This window comes from Ovis canadensis, chromosome 3 (assembly GCF_042477335.2).
Source record: "Ovis canadensis isolate MfBH-ARS-UI-01 breed Bighorn chromosome 3, ARS-UI_OviCan_v2, whole genome shotgun sequence".
In the NCBI taxonomy this organism is placed as follows: domain Eukaryota; kingdom Metazoa; phylum Chordata; class Mammalia; order Artiodactyla; family Bovidae; genus Ovis; species Ovis canadensis.
In genome coordinates this window covers 195,293,381-195,310,905 of record NC_091247.1, presented here as the reverse complement: position 1 = coordinate 195,310,905, position 17,525 = coordinate 195,293,381, and the positions used below count along the sequence as shown (strand labels likewise).

Below are 17,525 nucleotides of genomic sequence, written 5' to 3'. Positions count from 1 at the left end.
GTCTAGCACAGAGCTTGTCATTTAATTAAAGTTTACTTTACTTTTATTTTAATTTTACTTTAGTCATCACCCCATTGTCTTAATTCTGTCTTCCCTTTAATTTCCTCCATAAATTGGCTTATCTCTTATCATAGTCATCAACACTTTTTAAAATTAATATTGGTTTTTAATAAATGTTTGGCTGCAAAGGGTCTTCATTGCTGCACGTGTGCTTTCTCTAGATCAAGCGAGGCAAGTGGGGGCTACTGTAGTTGCAGAACATGGGCTTCTCATGCCATGGTATCTCCTGTTGTGGAATACAGGCTCTAGGTGTGCAGGCTGCCACAGTCGTGGCATGCAGGCGCAGTTGCTCTGTGGCATGCAGGATCTTCCCAGACGAGGGAGAGAACCTACACATCAGCTCAGTTGGTAAAGAATCTGCCTGCAATGCAGGAGACTCAAGTTCAATCCCTGGGTCGGGAAGATCCTCTGGAGAAGGAAATGGCAACCCACTCCAGTATTCTTGCCTGGAGAATCCCATGGACAGAGGAGTCTTGCAGGCAACAGTCCATGGGGTCGTATGAGTTGGACATGACTTAGCAACTAAACCACTACCACCCTATACTGGTAGGCAGATTGTTAACCACTTGACCACCAGTGAAGTCCTTCAATGCTTTCTTATTAAACCTTTCTGTCTCTAGACACTGCCTAAACCAACCAAAATGTGGTTCTTAAAGTGAATGAGCAGCATTCATATCTTTGGAAAATTTGGTAGAAAGGAAACTCTCAGGCCTCATCCCAGATCAACTGAGTCAGAAACTCCTGGGGTGGGACCTAGAGATTTGTGTTTTTATAAGCCCTCCAGGTAATTCTGATGCATGGTCAATGTTGAGAAACAAAGGCCTAAGTCATTCAGCTTCTGTTCAGTTCCATGATCTGTCTCTGCCCAGATACTTTTCTTTTTGTGCCTTAGTCTCTTTGTGATTACCAACCATTTTGTTTGGTATCATTATCAATTATTTCGTACCTGAAAGCCCTAATTACCAACCCCTCATCTCCATCCCAAAAGGGGTAAAAAAGATGGTTTAAAATTAGTATCCACACTCCAAATTATTATATGGAACTCACTGAAAATTTGGGCAACTCAATTTGTTTTAATTTAGTTTACCAAGTATCCATTTTCAAAGCCACTGGATAACATAAACCTACTCACAAATCTGCAAGTCTTTGCTCTGTGTTTTGTTTTTAATGTGTAAATAAAAAGTCTCCTGCTAGAGAAAACTACAGGTAGCACTGAAAAATAAACTGGTTTTCACAGCACCAGTTTCCCAACAACCTGAAAAGCACCAAACAATTCAATTATCCTAAAATTGTCATCCAATTTGCTTCTCTGTGGGAGAGCTAGTATTCTTATGTCACGAAGACCAAGAAATTATTTGCTTTCTGGAATATGTGAATATTTGCCTTCCTATTACTGCTGAATTTCTGAAAGAATATCTGGGGGCAAAGGGGATGGGATGGGGATTGGGACCAAGCGTAAGGGGAGAAGAGAGAAAACAGGAGCTGAAGAAAAAAAAAATAAAAGATTTTTTAAAATTTCAAATGAGGCCCAAATATCACTATTTAATGAATCAGCTTTAAAATTATCCTTTAGTTAATTTTAGTTAAGTCTAGGTACTTCAAATAATTAAATGGTTCAGATATTTATTAAGTTCCTTCCTACCATTCCTCAAATATTTATGCAAATTAATTTTCAATCAACAAAATCTGTAGACATTCATGGGTCTAAAATAAATTAGTGTTAATGAGCAACATTTTGTAGAAATATTCTTTCTCATGCCATTCATTTATGAGGCATTTCGAAAGGAACCAAGTCATTCACTTAAATTGTAATGAAAAAGCATTTAGTATTTATTAGTGTGTAGGAGTCTTGTTCTCAAGGGAGTATTTCACAGCTATTATTCATTCAATCTTAGTTTCCCTAGGAGGGAGGGAAAGGCTGCCCAGTGAGCCAAAGTCCATGAGTTGAGTCATTGTTCAGCTCCATTCCAAAGGACTATTTAGTTTCAACCAAACACCTAAGGTTCAAGTTAAGATTCTCTGGCTAAGGCTGTTCTCTGTGACCTAGTCCCACTAGCAACAGCTCAGACATCACTTATCCATGGACAGAAAAACTTCCTGTGGAACAAATGTCTTCCAGGATAAAGCAGACGTTCCTAGAATTGCATCTTCAGATTTATTCTGACATCCCCACAGTCCCCATAATAGCCAGATCTTACACCTTAGTCTCAATATTTCAAGATCCTTAAATTGGTTATGGTGAAGGAGAGAAGTCCTTCTTTCTGATTTCATCTTCGTTGATTTCTATCTTTTCTCCTTGCTTTACCCTATAGAAATGACATCTTGGTCTCATTTCTTTCTTAAGTCTTCTTTCTAATCCTAGCTGATCAAGTTCCTTCTGGTTCCCCTTGCTTTACCAATCAATCTGGACTCCAGACAAGTGACTTCAACACTGCCCTCTTGAACACTCATTCCTCTCCTTTTCTTGAATCTTTCATGTTAATTTCAGTCTCTGATCCTTTCAACTCCATCTCTTACACCTAAGCTACCAAACTTTTGGGAAAGACTCCAAAACCATTTCAAATATGGTCCAAAATAAAAAACAATAAATAAATTATCCACCTTGAAGAATATTAATGTTAATATTAGTATTATTTTTTAAAAAACAAAAATGGAAAAGTCATTCTTAGCTCTTAACAAAACAGGCAGCAGGCTGGACTTGGTCCTCTGGTTGGCTGACCCATTTCAGGGCCCTCACCATAGTCACGTGCTCCTCAGCCCTTTATTCCTCCCTCCCCATTGTGATACTGTTTCCTCTTAAAAGCTGTCTTTATGTTTGTTCTAAATGAAGAGTTGTGTGCCACGTTATTTCCTGCAGGTAGAGACTTCCCCTAGATGGGGTTTAGGAAAAAAAAAAATATTAATACAGTCTTCCCATTTGCAGATAAGGAAGTTGAGGCCCAGTTTGGATCTATCAAAGAGTTGAATAGCACTAAAGCCAGCATTTGAAGATTCTTTGCACTAAGACTCCAGAAGAACCGTCACACTGCAGTCAATTACTATAAAGTGGCTTATAATATATACGTTATATTTTTAAGCACAGAAACCAAGACACAAAATTTAATCAAGGTTCTTTTCAGACCTATGATCCGTATTATACTGGCTCCCCCTGATATAAGCATGTTCTCTCATCGGTCGATGGCCGGTTACGATGCTTCCACTTGGTTTAGTCAGGCAGCCAGGGATTGGTGGAAGAAGGGAAGCAATGTTTACTATAGCAAAGATCTACAGATGTCGGTATAAAGTTGAAGTAAAAAGCTTCATATGAGTAAAGAAGATCTAGATAATCGCTATCATAATCTTTTACTGGCAGACAGAGTTAAAGTCCAGTAGAGTAAGTCCCCAACACGAGAACATTACAACTTTCAAGATGAGAATATCCATCTAGTTCAGCAAGAAACCAAAACCTGTGCCATCAACATCAGGCATGAGGAAAGTTGCAGCTGGCCCTCCATCTCCTATTGCTTATGATCCTTCAGCTCTAAGAGGAGATGTCCCACCTCCTCTCTCCTCCAGTCAGTAACTCTTCTTGCCTTTTCACTTGATGCCAAGCCTTGAATGCCAGCTGTAATACTGGACTACTGCACTTTTCAAGGTACTGTAGTGTAAGACTAAAAAAGTTTGATTTTTTGTGCTTCTTTCCTATTATTTGTGTGAAAAGTATTATAAACCTATTACAGTACAATACCGAGTAGCCATTTGTATTAGTTGGGTACTAGGCCGAAGAATTGATGCTTTTGAACTGTGGTGTTGGAGAAGACTCTTGAGAGTCCCTTGGACTGCAAGGAGATCCAACCAGTCCATTCTGAAGGAGATCAACCCTGGGATTTCTTTGGAAGGAATGATGCTAACGCTGAAACTCCAGTACTTTGAAAAGACTTTGATGCTGAGAGGGATTGGGGGCAGGAGGAGAAGGGGACGACAGAGGATGAGATGGCTGGATGGCATCACTGACTCGATGGACATGAGTCTGAGTGAACTCCGGGAGTTGGTGATGGACGGGGAGGCCTGGCGTGCTGCCATTCATGGGGTCACAAAGAGTCGGACATGACTAAGCAACTGAACTGAACAGAGGCTAACTTTGCTGGACTTACAAATTGGCCTTACAAACATACTCTCAGAATGAAATTCATTCATATGTAGGGGACTTAATGGATTGTATTCTTTTTAAGACGAATTTACTACTAGTTAAAATATGTCAGGAGAAAATGAAATATTTTCCTGAAGTACCTTACCTGCCTCCTGAGAAATCTGTATGCAGGTCAGGAAGCAACAGTTAGAACCAGACATGGAACAACGGACTGGTTCCAAACTGGGAAAGGAGTAAGTCAAGGCTGTATATTGTCACTCTGCTTATTTAACTTATATGCAGAGTACATAATGCAAAATGCTGGGCTAGATGAAACACAAGCTGGAATCAAGACTGCCGGGAGAAATATCAATAATCTCAGATATGCAGATGACACCACCCTTATGGCAGAAAGCAAAAAGGAACTAAAGAGTTTTTTGATGAAAGTGAAAGAGGAGAATGAAAAGGTGGATTAAAACTCAACATTCAAAAAACAAAGATCAAGGCATCCAGTCCCATCACTTCACGGCAGACAGATAGAGAAACAATGGAAAAAGTGACAGACTTAATTTTCTTGGGCTCCAAAATCACTGCAATTGGTGACTGCAGTCATGAAACTAAAAGATGCTTGTTCCTTGGAAGAAAAGTTATGACCAACCTAAACAGCATATTAAAAAACAGAGACATTACTTTGCCAACAAAGGTCCATCTAGTCAAAGCTATGGTTTTTCCAGTAGTCATGTATGGATGTGAGAGTTGGACCATAAAGAAAGCTGAGTGCCAAAACATTGATGCTTTTGAACTGTGGTGTTAGAGGAGACTTTTGAGAGTCCCTTGGACTGCAAGGAGATCAAACCAGACAATTTTCAAGGAAATCAACCCTGAATGTTCATTGGAAGGACTGATGCTGAAGCTGAAGCTCCAATACTTTGGCCACCCAATGCAAAGAACTGACTCACTGGAAAAGACCCTGATGCTGGGAAAGACTGAAGACAGGAGGAAAAGGGGACAACAGAGGATGAGATAGTTGGATGGCATCACCAACTTGATAACATGAGTTTGAGTAGGCTCTGGGATTTGGTGATAGACAGGGAAGCCTGGATGCTGCAGTCCATGGGATCGCAAAGAGTCAGATACGACTGAGTGACTGAACTGAACTGAATGCCTATATTATCCCCTTAAAAGTTCTGTCTCAGAATTTACCCAGAGTTTTGAGTTCCATGAAGAATACAGTAATATCCACTAGTGTTTCCCTCATGGCTTGGTGGAAAAGAATCTGCCCACCAATGTAGGAGACATGGGTTTGATCCCTGGGTTGGGAAAATCCCCTGGAGAGGGAAATTGCAACCCACTCCAGTACTCTTGCCTGGAGAATTCCATGGACAGAGGAGCCTGGTGAGCTATACAGTCCATGGGGTTGCAGAAGAGTTGGAGGTGACTTAGCGACTAAACAACAGCAACATTAATCTCATAGATTCTTCTGTAACCCCATTTCCTACTTCTTCAATTTTTAGATTTTGAGGAATGAATTCATCCCTATTTCATTCAAAGCCTACGTTATCTCTTTAGCCATGGGCCAATTTGGCACTATTTATTTTAACTTTCATATTTTATATTATTTTATCAGTATCTATTCTAATGGATACCATGGAAGAAGCATACAAAAAGCCTTAATTATAAATGTTATTTTACTTTGTGAGGAAAACAAAGCAAATCAACAAATTATATAAACAAAAATATTCAGCAAAGAAGTACCATTAGATATGACACCAACTGTGGTATAAAAACAAACTATGAATATGTGTGTGATTCTGCCCTCATTCCAATTTATAATTTTTCTTGTGTGAAATTCAATGATGTTAACTTTGCTTTATGCTTCTTTCATTATTGTGTTATAAAGTGACTCCTGAAGAATTTTGTTTCTTGAGACCACATTTGATCATAAGCAGAATTTGGCCCTAATTAAAATAGGATTATCGTGGGATACTATATCAAAGAAATGTGCTTCTGAGGTGGGTATTCTTTTACCTATTTTCCTTTAATAGATATAATGAAGGCCAGAACATATTACCCTTTTCGAATAACAACTCTTTGGAAAATATGTCTGGCCTTGGTAAACAGATTTTTATGTTCAAATGGAAGATTAAATGAGCCTTACTCTTTGGAAAAAATGTCTGGCTTTGGCAAACAGATTTTTATGTTTGAATGGAAGATTAAATTAGCCTTAGCCATTTCTTAATGCATAGAGAAAACTCCTAGGAGAAACAAAGACGAATGTCTACAGAGTTTTGTTTTCTGTGGAAAATGACTCTGTGTTTATATAGTTTGATTATTCAGTATACTGAGGTTAAATACAATAGGACATCTTGTAAAAAATTTTTGTAGTAATTTTATGGAGTAGACTAAACTGCCATTAAGAAAAGAACCCCAAAGTACGTGGCTCCAAGGACAATGAAGTTTATTTGTCTCCCAGCTAACGGGGCAAGATAAGTGCCCCAGCTTGGTGGGCAGCTCTGCGTCAGTCACTGGAGACCCAGGCTGGCAACAGTTCTGCCCTCAACAGCTGGTGTGCAGGGCTGTTCAGGTCTAGCTGGTCAAGTAGGGGAAAGAGAGGGAGTCTCCCGCCAGGGAGATCCACTTAAGCAGGTAAGGCAAAAGTTCTTCAAACCGCTTGTACTCACATTCCATTGGCAAGCATCCAGTCCCACGGCCACACCTGGCTCCGTGGCAGACTGGAAAATCATGGCAGTCTCTCTATGTGGCCTGGAAGGAAGAGGGGAAAAACAGAAATAGTGGACAACTGCAGTCTCCACATACTCTAATTATGAAAAATTTACAAATCACCAACCACATGCATTGCAAAGGTCTCTAGAATGCCCCCTAGAACAATCAAATGTAAGGTTCCGTTTTTTCTACTATGAAAATATTAAACAAGGTAAAAACTAAGGCAGGTCTCTTTGATTTTATGTCACCACATCAAAAAGATTTTTTTTTTTTTTGTACCAAACACAAAAAGGAAATACCCCACTTAAAATAAATCATGTTCTAAAAGCTGGGAATTTGTTTTCTCATAGAAACAATGTTTTAAAAATGGCCAGGTTCCAAAATTATTTCAAAAGGGCTCATTTACCTCCTGTGGTACATCTGCAATGAAAGGTACTGGAACACAATACTGTACTCAGCACTCAAGATGTGAGCCAGAAATAATTTTTTAAAATATTTTCAGTAAGGAATTTAAGTTTAATTAGAGAAGGATATGGTGGGGGGAGTGGGAAATGAATATTAATACTTTTAATATAAAGTCAAAGTGAACTCTCAGAAGTATTCTGGTGGTTCTTTAATTTAAAAACACACCAAAATGTGCAGTCCTCTTTCGAGGTTAATCGTAAGCAAAATGAATATGCTTACCAGCCATGCATTACAGGTAGATTTTTGGAATAACATGGGAGGGAGAATATAATGAACAGGGGTGTACAAGGAGAGGAGTCTAAAGGTAACCAGGAAAGAGAACAGAAGGGAGGAAAAATCTCCTGTGCTCAAGCCTCTAGTGTACAAGGTGTGAATAAAGAGTTGAGCAGAAGGAAAGACACAGCTGAGTGTGGAGGAAAGGAACCAAGACGGACACAGGCATCCATCTAGGGGGAAGGATGGGAACAATGAGGCTTGAGTTTTCCCTGATCCCATCTCCAGGACGTTGATTACTGCCTGCCATGAGGGTCTTAGACTGGTAGAGGCAGCATGCACATGACCACAGGGAGAGAAAGAATGTTCACGATCTAAGAGGAATTTAGGAAGTGACTGACTTCTATTACATTTCACTCTAATTGGCACAAGGAAAATTTGCGGTTTAAAATTAAGAAAAGGAAAACATATCAAAATGCAAATTAGAGGACCCCCCTGCTGGTTCAGTGGTTGAGAATCCGCCTTCCAGTGCAGGGGATGTGGGTTCGATCCCTGGTCGGGGAACTAAAATCCCACTGCTGCTGCTGCTAAGTCACTTCAGTCGTGTCCGACTCTGTGTGACCCACAGACGGCAGCCCACCAGGCTCCCCCGTCCCTGGGATTCTCCAGGCAAGAACACTGGAGTGGGTTGCCATTTCCTTCTCCAATGCATGAAAGTGAAAAGTGAAAGTGAAGTTGCTCAGTCGTGTCCGACTCTTAGCGACCCCATGGACTGCAGCCTACCAGGCTCCTCCATCCATGGGATTTGAGTACTGGAGTGGGGTGCCATTGCCTTCTCTGAAAATCCCACATGCTACAACAAAGAATTCACATGACGCAACTAAGCCCCTGTGCCAGATGGAAGAGGGCCTTGAGCCCCAACGAAGACCCAGCACAGCCAAAAAAAAGTCAACTAGAAGAATCTTGATAGCAGAAAAGACCCCTATGAAGGTAATTCTTTGCATCTTTCAAGTACACATATTTTTTTTTCTTTCTAGCTGTTTTATTTCAATGCAACTTAATAGTTCCTTAATACAAGAGGACTTCTGAAGATGCTTGATCTTGAGTAAAAAGGCAATTTTGAGCAGCTTGATCCAGGGTTAAGTCTTGTGTCTTAAATACAGTGGAAAGCTATTCCCCACGAGCATGGCTGACTGCTCACAGCCCATTGATTGCAGAACTCACCAAGGGATGTGGTTTCTCTCGCTTGACAACCACACGTACTATAATCAGAAAGACATGACATTGGGCTCCTTCAAAATTGCATCGAATTGCTTTCTGAGCAGTACTTGTTCTAACGGTGGCACTGGCCACAAAGAACCATCACCACGGGTATCACCAGCCCACCCAGCCTTTTTGAAGACTGAACATCAAACAGAGATTTCTTGAACTTCTGAAAATGAAAGCACCTTTTGAAAATAAATATAAATTCTCAAATTGGCTGCAAACTATTGAATCAAATGCTCTTTGTGGTTTCAGAGACTATTAAGCAACCCCAAACCTGTCAGCACAATTTCACTCACAATTTCACTTATCCCGGTTTATTGCTGCATTGACTGTTTTGCAGAGAGATACAAGTTATTGACACAAGGAATAGAAATGGTGTGTAGCTTAATAAATACAAATGTTTGTCTGCGTCCAGTCTTGAGTCTTAACTCTGAGTCTAATTCACTGCATGATTTTGAGCAGTCCCCAGACATCTCTGGCTCTGACTCCTCAACCAGTAATCGAAGGCATTGGATGAGATGAGCCTAAGACCCCATCCAGCTCAACTGACAGGCAGTAATTCAAGTTTTCTCAGCTTCAGTTTGTCCGTGACAATGGACTTGACTGCTTTACAGAGAGATTCAGCAATCGGTTCAGCCAAATCACCTGACTTATCAGTATTTTTCATTTGAAGTAATAACTTCTGAGTGAGGATGTTTATCAGCAGAATGGACACAAAAAAACAAACAACTATGTGAAGAAACTGTTCTGTCTCATACTTGCCCAACTGATATTGGTGCTCGCTTCTGAATCATCACCAGGGCATTCCTCTCCCCGTTTCTAACGAAGAGGCTGGGTTTCTGGTCTCACATTTGACTCACTGTCCCACCATGAGATAGAAGGGAAAGCATCTCACTAAAACATCAGGCCTTCGACCTGAAACTTCTGATGTCTATAGTAAGAGTAAGGATAAAGGCTACCTTGAACTGGGGGCCGCCCTAGGTCAGATCACATTATTTGGTAAATATTCATTATCATCATCTCTGTTTATACATGCAGAGATGAAGGCCCAGACAGATAAACAGCCTGAAGTCAGCCCTATTAGCCCTATTCTAGATGCTAATCCATTCACTTCCCAGTTGCCTGGAGGCATCTACAGGGCTCTGTTCTCAAGAGTAAGCAGGAGGATGACGAAGGGTTAAAAACTGACAACCAGCATTAGAAGACTTCAATATACTTCATTTTCAAATAGTCTATGGCTTTTGCTAATTGTCCTTGCTCAGGCTCAGGACTCTGAAGGGAGTTCTGAAAAGTGCATTAATTTGCTTTTCATTTATCTAACAAAAAGACTCATGCAAGCACCTCTTCTGTGCATAGTGACTACTGAATTGGCTGCTGGAGAGCCGGTTTGAAAGAAGAGAACACTCCAAGATGCTATCCACACCCTGGGAGGATTATATTCTGGTCTTAGAAACCTTTCAAACCTCCTTTAAACCTATGTTACTTCCCAATGCATCTTCTCTTCTGCCCATGTTACTTTCTGCCCATACTAAGAAATTAGGGTATCACCATAGTGTACTTTCTCTCAGTTTTAGAACCTTGAATTTTACTTAATCATGTGAATTCTTCACTGTCTCTAAAATACATCCTAAGGATGTCCTTTGAGCGCTCACAGTAAACTATTTATTACATGTAAAGCAGTTCCTACCCCAGATCACTATCTCCCTTTTCCAACTCCAGACTACTGGAAAGGCAGAAGTTAAAATGACCTGCCATGGAGTCTCTATCAGTTTCCTTTTTCTGTATAGCACCCAGGTCTAGGGATTGATTGCCAAGGCCTGGAATTTTAGCTCCCATGTTTCATTCTGTCTTGCTTTTTTAAACTTAACTTGTTCCTAATAACTCCTTTATATTCCTTTATTTGTGGCTACATAAAACGGCCAGAGAGGACTAGACTCCTTACCTACACAGACCCCCAGAGTTACAGTCATGATTATTCTTTTATTATATTACAGGAGAAGGGAAATTGACATGCTATTCATCTCTGATTAATTCCTGACACTTGGATCTAATAAACAGAGTTTTTGTTTTAACCAACACTTCCCTAGGAAACAGCAGGTGCTAAAATTAAAACACAGAACCAAAAAACATCTCTGCCCTGAGGGAAGTAAAAAGATCTCTTTTTGACTTACTCTCTGAAGCGGTCCAGGGCTGAATTGATTATCTACTTCCGTCTAGAATCACTAGAGTATTATACAGTTTTTCCTGCAGCTTGACATGCTGTCACGACCCCTATTAGTACATGGACGTCACAGTTTTGAGGGCAGCAAGAAACACGAGGCTATTTCTTCATAAAGTATCCAGTCTTTGTCCACTTATTTGTTATAAAGCCCTGGTGGCCTGTATTCCTTACAGGATGATGACTGTTTTGGAAATCAATGCTCAGAAATCAATATACAAATTGAATGCTAGGAGTGAAGTCACAGAATAAGGTTAAAAAATAAATAACAGAGTTATGTTCACTGAGTATTATGTTCCTGGTGCAAATGAAGCCTAACTCATTTTTTTTTTTCTATATTTCTTAATTGGATTTCTGAACTGCTCTTTGGGTCATTATTAGAAGCTGAAGCAAGCCTTCTATGTCTCTTCTCTTTCAATGGCACTAATCATTTTAATTTCTGATTCATATGCTCAGAATGTTAGAGCTAGATGTGACATTTAAGGTAATTCTATAAGCCCTTGCTGTGAAAGGAATGCAGACCCACCTGTATATTTGGTCCACTTGGAATAAACACAGATGGAGGGTATTCAGAGAACACTGGAAGAGGAAAGGGGATTCCCATCAGGCAGCCAGCTCTATCAGTCAATGGTGAGGTCAAAGAACCTCTGTCAGGCCACGCTTCCACCACACAGAGGTGCAAGAAGGCAAATGGACATGCCCAGGGTCACAAAGCTAATTAAGCAGAAGAACTGGCACTCAGTGGGTTATTTACCAGGATGGTCTCTTATCTGGTAAAAGACATGTAAGACCAGGAATGTCCTTGAAAATCCACATCATTGTCTTAGCCATAGTTCACTTGTGAGCTATATGCCTGATTTGCTTGTAAATTGACTTGGAAATTTATCAATCTTTCTAAAATAGTAGGTTTAATTTTTTTTTTGCTGGGTGAGCAGTCCATGGAGAGAAAGCTTTGATGCTGCTGGGACAGCCCAATCCTCACTCTCTACCCCTCAGCCTCAGCACACTTGGAGGACCAGGTGAAAGGGATCTGCTTAACCCAGACCTTAATTTACAATTCCAGTCTAATCTCTGCAACCTGAACCCATGCCAACTGTATGCTTCATTCTCTCAACTCTTTTTAAGTCTTGCCTCACTCATTAACCACATATCATACTAGGAAAAAGTGTAGATTTTGAAACCAGACTTCCTGGATCTGAATCTCAGCTGTGCCACATCTAATGACGGACTATGATTTGGCTTCCTAATCTATAAAATGGGTATTATAATAGTATATATGATACGGGTTGCTATATTTTAAAATTTATTATGTTAGAGGTATTTAGAACAGTATTAAATAGCCAAGACATCACTTTGTTGACAAAGTTCCATCTACTCAAAGCAATGGCTTTTCCAGTACTCAAGTATGAATGTGAAAGCTGGACCATAAAAAAGACTGAGTGCCGAAGAACTGATGCTTTTGAACTGTGGTTCTGGAGGAGACTCTTGGAGTCCCCTGGACTGCAAAGAGATCAAACCAGTCAATCCTAAAGGAAATCAACCCTGAATATTCATTGGAAGGACTGATGCTGAAGCTGAAGCTCCAAAACTTTGGCCACCTGATGCAAAGAACTGACTCATTTGAAAAGACCCTGATGCTGGGAAAGATGGAGAACAGGAGGAGAAGGGGACAACAGAGGATGAGATGCCTGGATGGCACACCCACTCAATGGACAGGAGTCTGAGCAAACTCTAGGAGCTGGCAATGGACAAGGAGGCCTGGCGTGCTGCAGTCCATGGGGTCACTAAGAGTCGAACACGACTCAGTGACTGAACTGAACTGAAAGTATATTCTCACCTATAAGCCTGCAGATAATAATAATAATAGCAACAACAACACTTACTTATCAAGCAGTAAATGCTTGATAAGTAAGTGTTATCAAGCCATGTAAATGCTTTACACACATTATTCCAGTTAATCACTGTAACTCTTTACATGCTACCAATATTATCCTCTTCTCCCCTACCCCGTACTTTTTTTGCAGATAAGAAAGCTAAGGTCTTAAATAGGAAGAAGCAGAGTCAGGACTTCAACCAAGATCTGTCTTGACATCCTCCCAATCTTTCTGAGAAAAGAGCTTTAGCGTTCTCTTAAAACTCTTTTATTTCAACAGACTGAATTACCTCCCATGCAGGTCAGGAAGACTGGGATCCCCACCCAGGGTGATGAGCAGCAGCAGGAAGGGAAGGGCCTCTCCTGGAAAGTGTGAGGAATAAGACAATGACACCATTACTGTCTTAACCAGCCACCCCGTTGTGTCACACGGCACCTATACTGCTAAGGGCACCCCAACCCCTTACTTATTTGAGAACCATATCGGGAAATATTCTGGTTCCAGCCAGGGTGGTACTATTCGTAATCTCAACGTCAGTAGTTCTTGGAGTCATTTATTTCTATCCTAGCCTGTAGGGTAAAGGGAACATCTCTTTCATTCCCTGATTAGGGAAAAAATTATGGTCTTCCTCCCTTCCTTCAGAGCCTATAATAGCCAGTATCTTACACTCTTGCCCCATACTCATCTATTCATTCATGTCAAAAATGTACCATCCATTAGTCTAAAATGGTGCCTTCAGTGGAAGGCTTGGGGCTGAAGCGCCAGGGGAGGAAGAGAAGGGAAGTCTCTGAGTTTACTAGAGGAACACTGTTAACTGCCTTGTAACCTCTCCTGTACACCTGCCCACACCTGTGTCTCCCGGGGGGCTCTCCATCTGCCTCCCTCACTCCCCCACAAGACCACAGAGCCTTTCCTCAGCACCTCCCAGGATAGCCTTGGGGTGTTCCCCTGAAATGCAGCCTTACAGCACAGCCTCTGTTTTTCTCAAAGACCAGCCATAGTACCCACACTGGGCTTGGCTCATGGAGCTAAACTTAGAAAGGGAAACAGCCTGGGATGGATAAATATTCAAACTATTTTACAATTGCGCTCATTTCACATGCTAGCAAGGTAATGCTCAAAATCTTTCAAGTTAGGCTTCAACAGCATGTGCACTGAGAACTTCCAGATGTACAAGCTGGATTTAGAAAAGGCAGAGGAACCAGAGATCAAATTGGCAACATCCGTTGAATCATAGAAAAAGCAAGAGAATTTCATAAAAATATCTACTTCTGCTTCATTGACTATGCTAAAGCTTTGACTGTGTGGATCATAACAGACTGTGGAAGATTCTTCAAGAGATGGGAATACCAGATCACCTGACCTGCCTCCTAAGAAATCTGGGTGCAGGTCAAGAATCAACAGTTAGAAATGGACATGGAACAACAGACTGGTTCCAAACTGGGAAGGAGTATGTCAAGGCTGTATATTGTCACCCTGCTTATTTAACTTATATGCAGAGTACATCATAAGAAATGCTGGGCTGGATGAAGCACAAGCTGAATCAAGAGTGCAAGAAGAAATATCAACAACCTTAGATATGCAGAGTCAAGTGGGCCTTAGAAAGCATCACTATGAACAAAGCTAGTGGAGGTGATAGAATTCCAGTTGAGCTATTTCAAATCCTGAAAGATGATGCTGTGAAAGTGCTGCACTCAATATGCCAACAAATATGGAAAACTCAGCAGTGGCCACAGGACTGGAAAAGGTCAGTTTTCATTCCAATCCCAAAGAAAGGCAATGTCAAAGAATGCTCAAACTACCGCACAATTGCACTCATCTCATATGCTAGTAAACTAATGCTCAAAATTCTCCAAGCCAGGCTTCAGCAATACATGAACCGTGAACTTCCTCATGTTCAAGCTGGTTTTAGAAAAGGCAGAGGAACAGGAGATGAAATTGCCAACATCCGCTGGATCATGGAAAAACCAAGAGAGTTCCAGAAAAACATCTATTTCTGCTTTATTGACTATGCCAAAGCCTTTGACTAGTGGATCACAATAAACTGTGGAAAATTCCGAAAGAGATGGAAATACCAGACCACCTGACCTGCCTCTTGAGAAATCTATATGCAGGTCAGGAAGCAACAGTTAGAACTGGACATGGAACAACAGACTGGTTCCAAATGGGAAAAGGTGTACGTCAAGGCTGTATGTTGTCACCCTGCTTATTTAACTTATATGCAGAGTACATCATGAGAATGCTGGACTGGAAGAAACACAAGCTGGAATCAAGATTGCCGGGAGAAATATCAATAACCTCAGATATGCAGATGACACCACACTTATGGCAGAAAGTGAAGAGGAGCTAAAGAGCCTCTTGATGAAAGTGAAAGAGGAGAGTGAAAAAGTTGGCTTAAAGCTCAACATTCAGAAAATGAAGATCATGGCATCCGGTCCCATCACTTCATGGGAAATAGACGGGGAAACAGTGGAAACAGCGTCAGACTTTATTTTTTTGGGCTCCAAAATCACCACAGATGGTGACTGCAGCCATGAAATTAAAAGATGCTTACTCCTTGGAAGAAAAGTTATGACCAACCTAGATAGCATATTCAAAAGCAGGGACATAACTTTGCCGACTAAGGTCCATCTAGTCAAGGCTATGGTTTTTCCTGTGATCATGTATGGATGTGAGAGTTGGACTGTGAAGAAGGCTGAGCACCAAAGAATTGATGCTTTTGAACTGTGGTGTTGGAGAAGACTCTTGAGAGTCCCTTGGACTGCAAGGAGATCCAACCAGTCCATTCTGAAGGAGATCAACCCTGGGATTTCTTTGGAGGGAATGATGCTGAAGCTGAAACTCCAGTACTTTGGCCACCTCGTGTGAAGAGCTGACTCATTGGAAAAGACTCTGATGCTGGGAGGGATTGGGGGTCAGTAGGAGAAGGGGACAACTGAGGATGGGATGGCTGGATGGCATCACTGACTCGATGGACGTGAGTCTGAGTGAACTCCGGGAGATGGTAATGGACAGGGAGGCCTGGCGTGCTGTGATTCATGGGGTCGCAAAGAGTTGGACACGACTGAGCGACTGAACTGAACTGAACTGAACCACCCTAATGGCAGAAAGTGAAGAGGAACTAAAGAGTTTTTTTTTTTATAAAGGTGAAAGAGGAGAGTGAAAAAGCTGGCTTCAAACTCAACATTCAAAAAACAAAGATCATGGCATCCAGTCCCATCACTTCATGGCAAATAGATGGGGAAACAGTGTAAACAGTGAAAGACTATTTTCTTGGGCTCCAAAATCACTGTTGACAGTGACTGCAGCGCTGAAATTAAAACACTTCCTCCTTGGAAGAAAAGTTATGACAAATCTAGACAGTGTATTAAAAAGTAGAGACATCTCTTTGCCAACGGAAGTCCATCTAGTCAAAGCTACAGTTTTTTCCAGTAGTCATGTACAGGTGTGAGAGTTAGACCATAAAGAAGGCTTAATGCTGAAGAATGGATGCTTTCAAACTGTGGTGCTGAGAAGACTCTTGAGAGTCCCTTGGACTGTGTGGAGATCAAATCAGTCAGACCTAAAGGAAATCAATCCTGAATATTCACTGGAAGGACTGATACTGAAGCTGAAGCTCCAATACTTTGGTCACCTGATGTGAAGAGCTGACTCACTGGAAAAGACCCTTTTGCTGGGAAAGATTGAGGGCAGGAGGAGAAGGGGACGACAGAGGATGAGATGGTTGGATGGCATCACTGACTCAATGGACATGAGTGTGAGCAAACTTTGGGAGACAGGGAAGGACAGAGGAGCCTGCCATGCCGCAGTCCATGGGGTCACAAAGAGTGGGACACGACTTAGTGACTGACAAATTAAAAATCTCCCCATGTCCACTATCATATTTAGCTGTCAAAGTATTATAGGATGTCAGAGAAGCTGAAGTTGAATGTTTATTATATCAAGAGTGGTGGGGAAAAGGGATAAGAATCTGAAAAGGAACGTATAACTGAATCACTTGGCTGTATACCCAAAACTAACATAAGACTGCAAATCAATTAAAAAAAAAAAAAAAGAGAGCAGTGGAAAAGCTGTTTGAAGAAAGGCAAGTGCAGCTCCAGTGGCCAGGGAAGATGGAAACCCTGGTGTGCAGCTCAGGGATTGATGGAAGAAAGATAAATAGGCAAGTACCATTTCTGGGGGCAGTGGAAGAAAGGGGGAGCTTGGCAAGTGGGCCTCAGACATAAGCCTTAACCCAAGGTGCCCTTGTCCCATCCCAGCCTGTCTGGAGCTATCCTACATTTCCCTAACATCCTTTGCTCCTTCCTTGCTGGGCACTGCACCTCAGTCCCTTCAGCCTCCACCATCCACCCCTGCTTAGCATGACGTGCAGGTAAGGAGGGAGGGAGTTGGCTCCTCACAACGCCAAGTTGTGCTCTGAACATACCTTCCTTTAGAAACATAGTCACACGTGGTACTTGGCCTCTGAGCAACTTTTTAGTAGTATGCTTCAGTTGTTACAGGATCAGTAAGGGTTGGTATGGGGCTCTGATTTGTTAGTGGGTACTGCTGATACCCTTCTCAGATCCCTTTCTCGGGCTGTGTCGGTTACTAAATG

The 17,525-nt window shown here is 41.4% G+C and overlaps 1 protein-coding gene across 2 annotated transcripts in view; it reads right to left on the bottom strand.

Annotated features, from left to right (window-relative positions):
• LMNTD1 (lamin tail domain containing 1) overlaps nt 1-17,525 on the bottom strand; it is a 525,827-nt gene that overhangs the window by 502,445 nt on the left and 5,857 nt on the right. The window contains exon 2 of one of the 2 annotated variants that reach the window (XM_069585540.1): nt 6,850-6,931. The exons of the other annotated variant lie outside the window; for it this stretch is intronic. The gene's annotated coding sequence lies outside the window, so the exon portion shown is untranslated. The remainder of the gene's footprint in view (nt 1-6,849; nt 6,932-17,525) is intronic. 2 annotated transcript variants of the gene reach the window in all.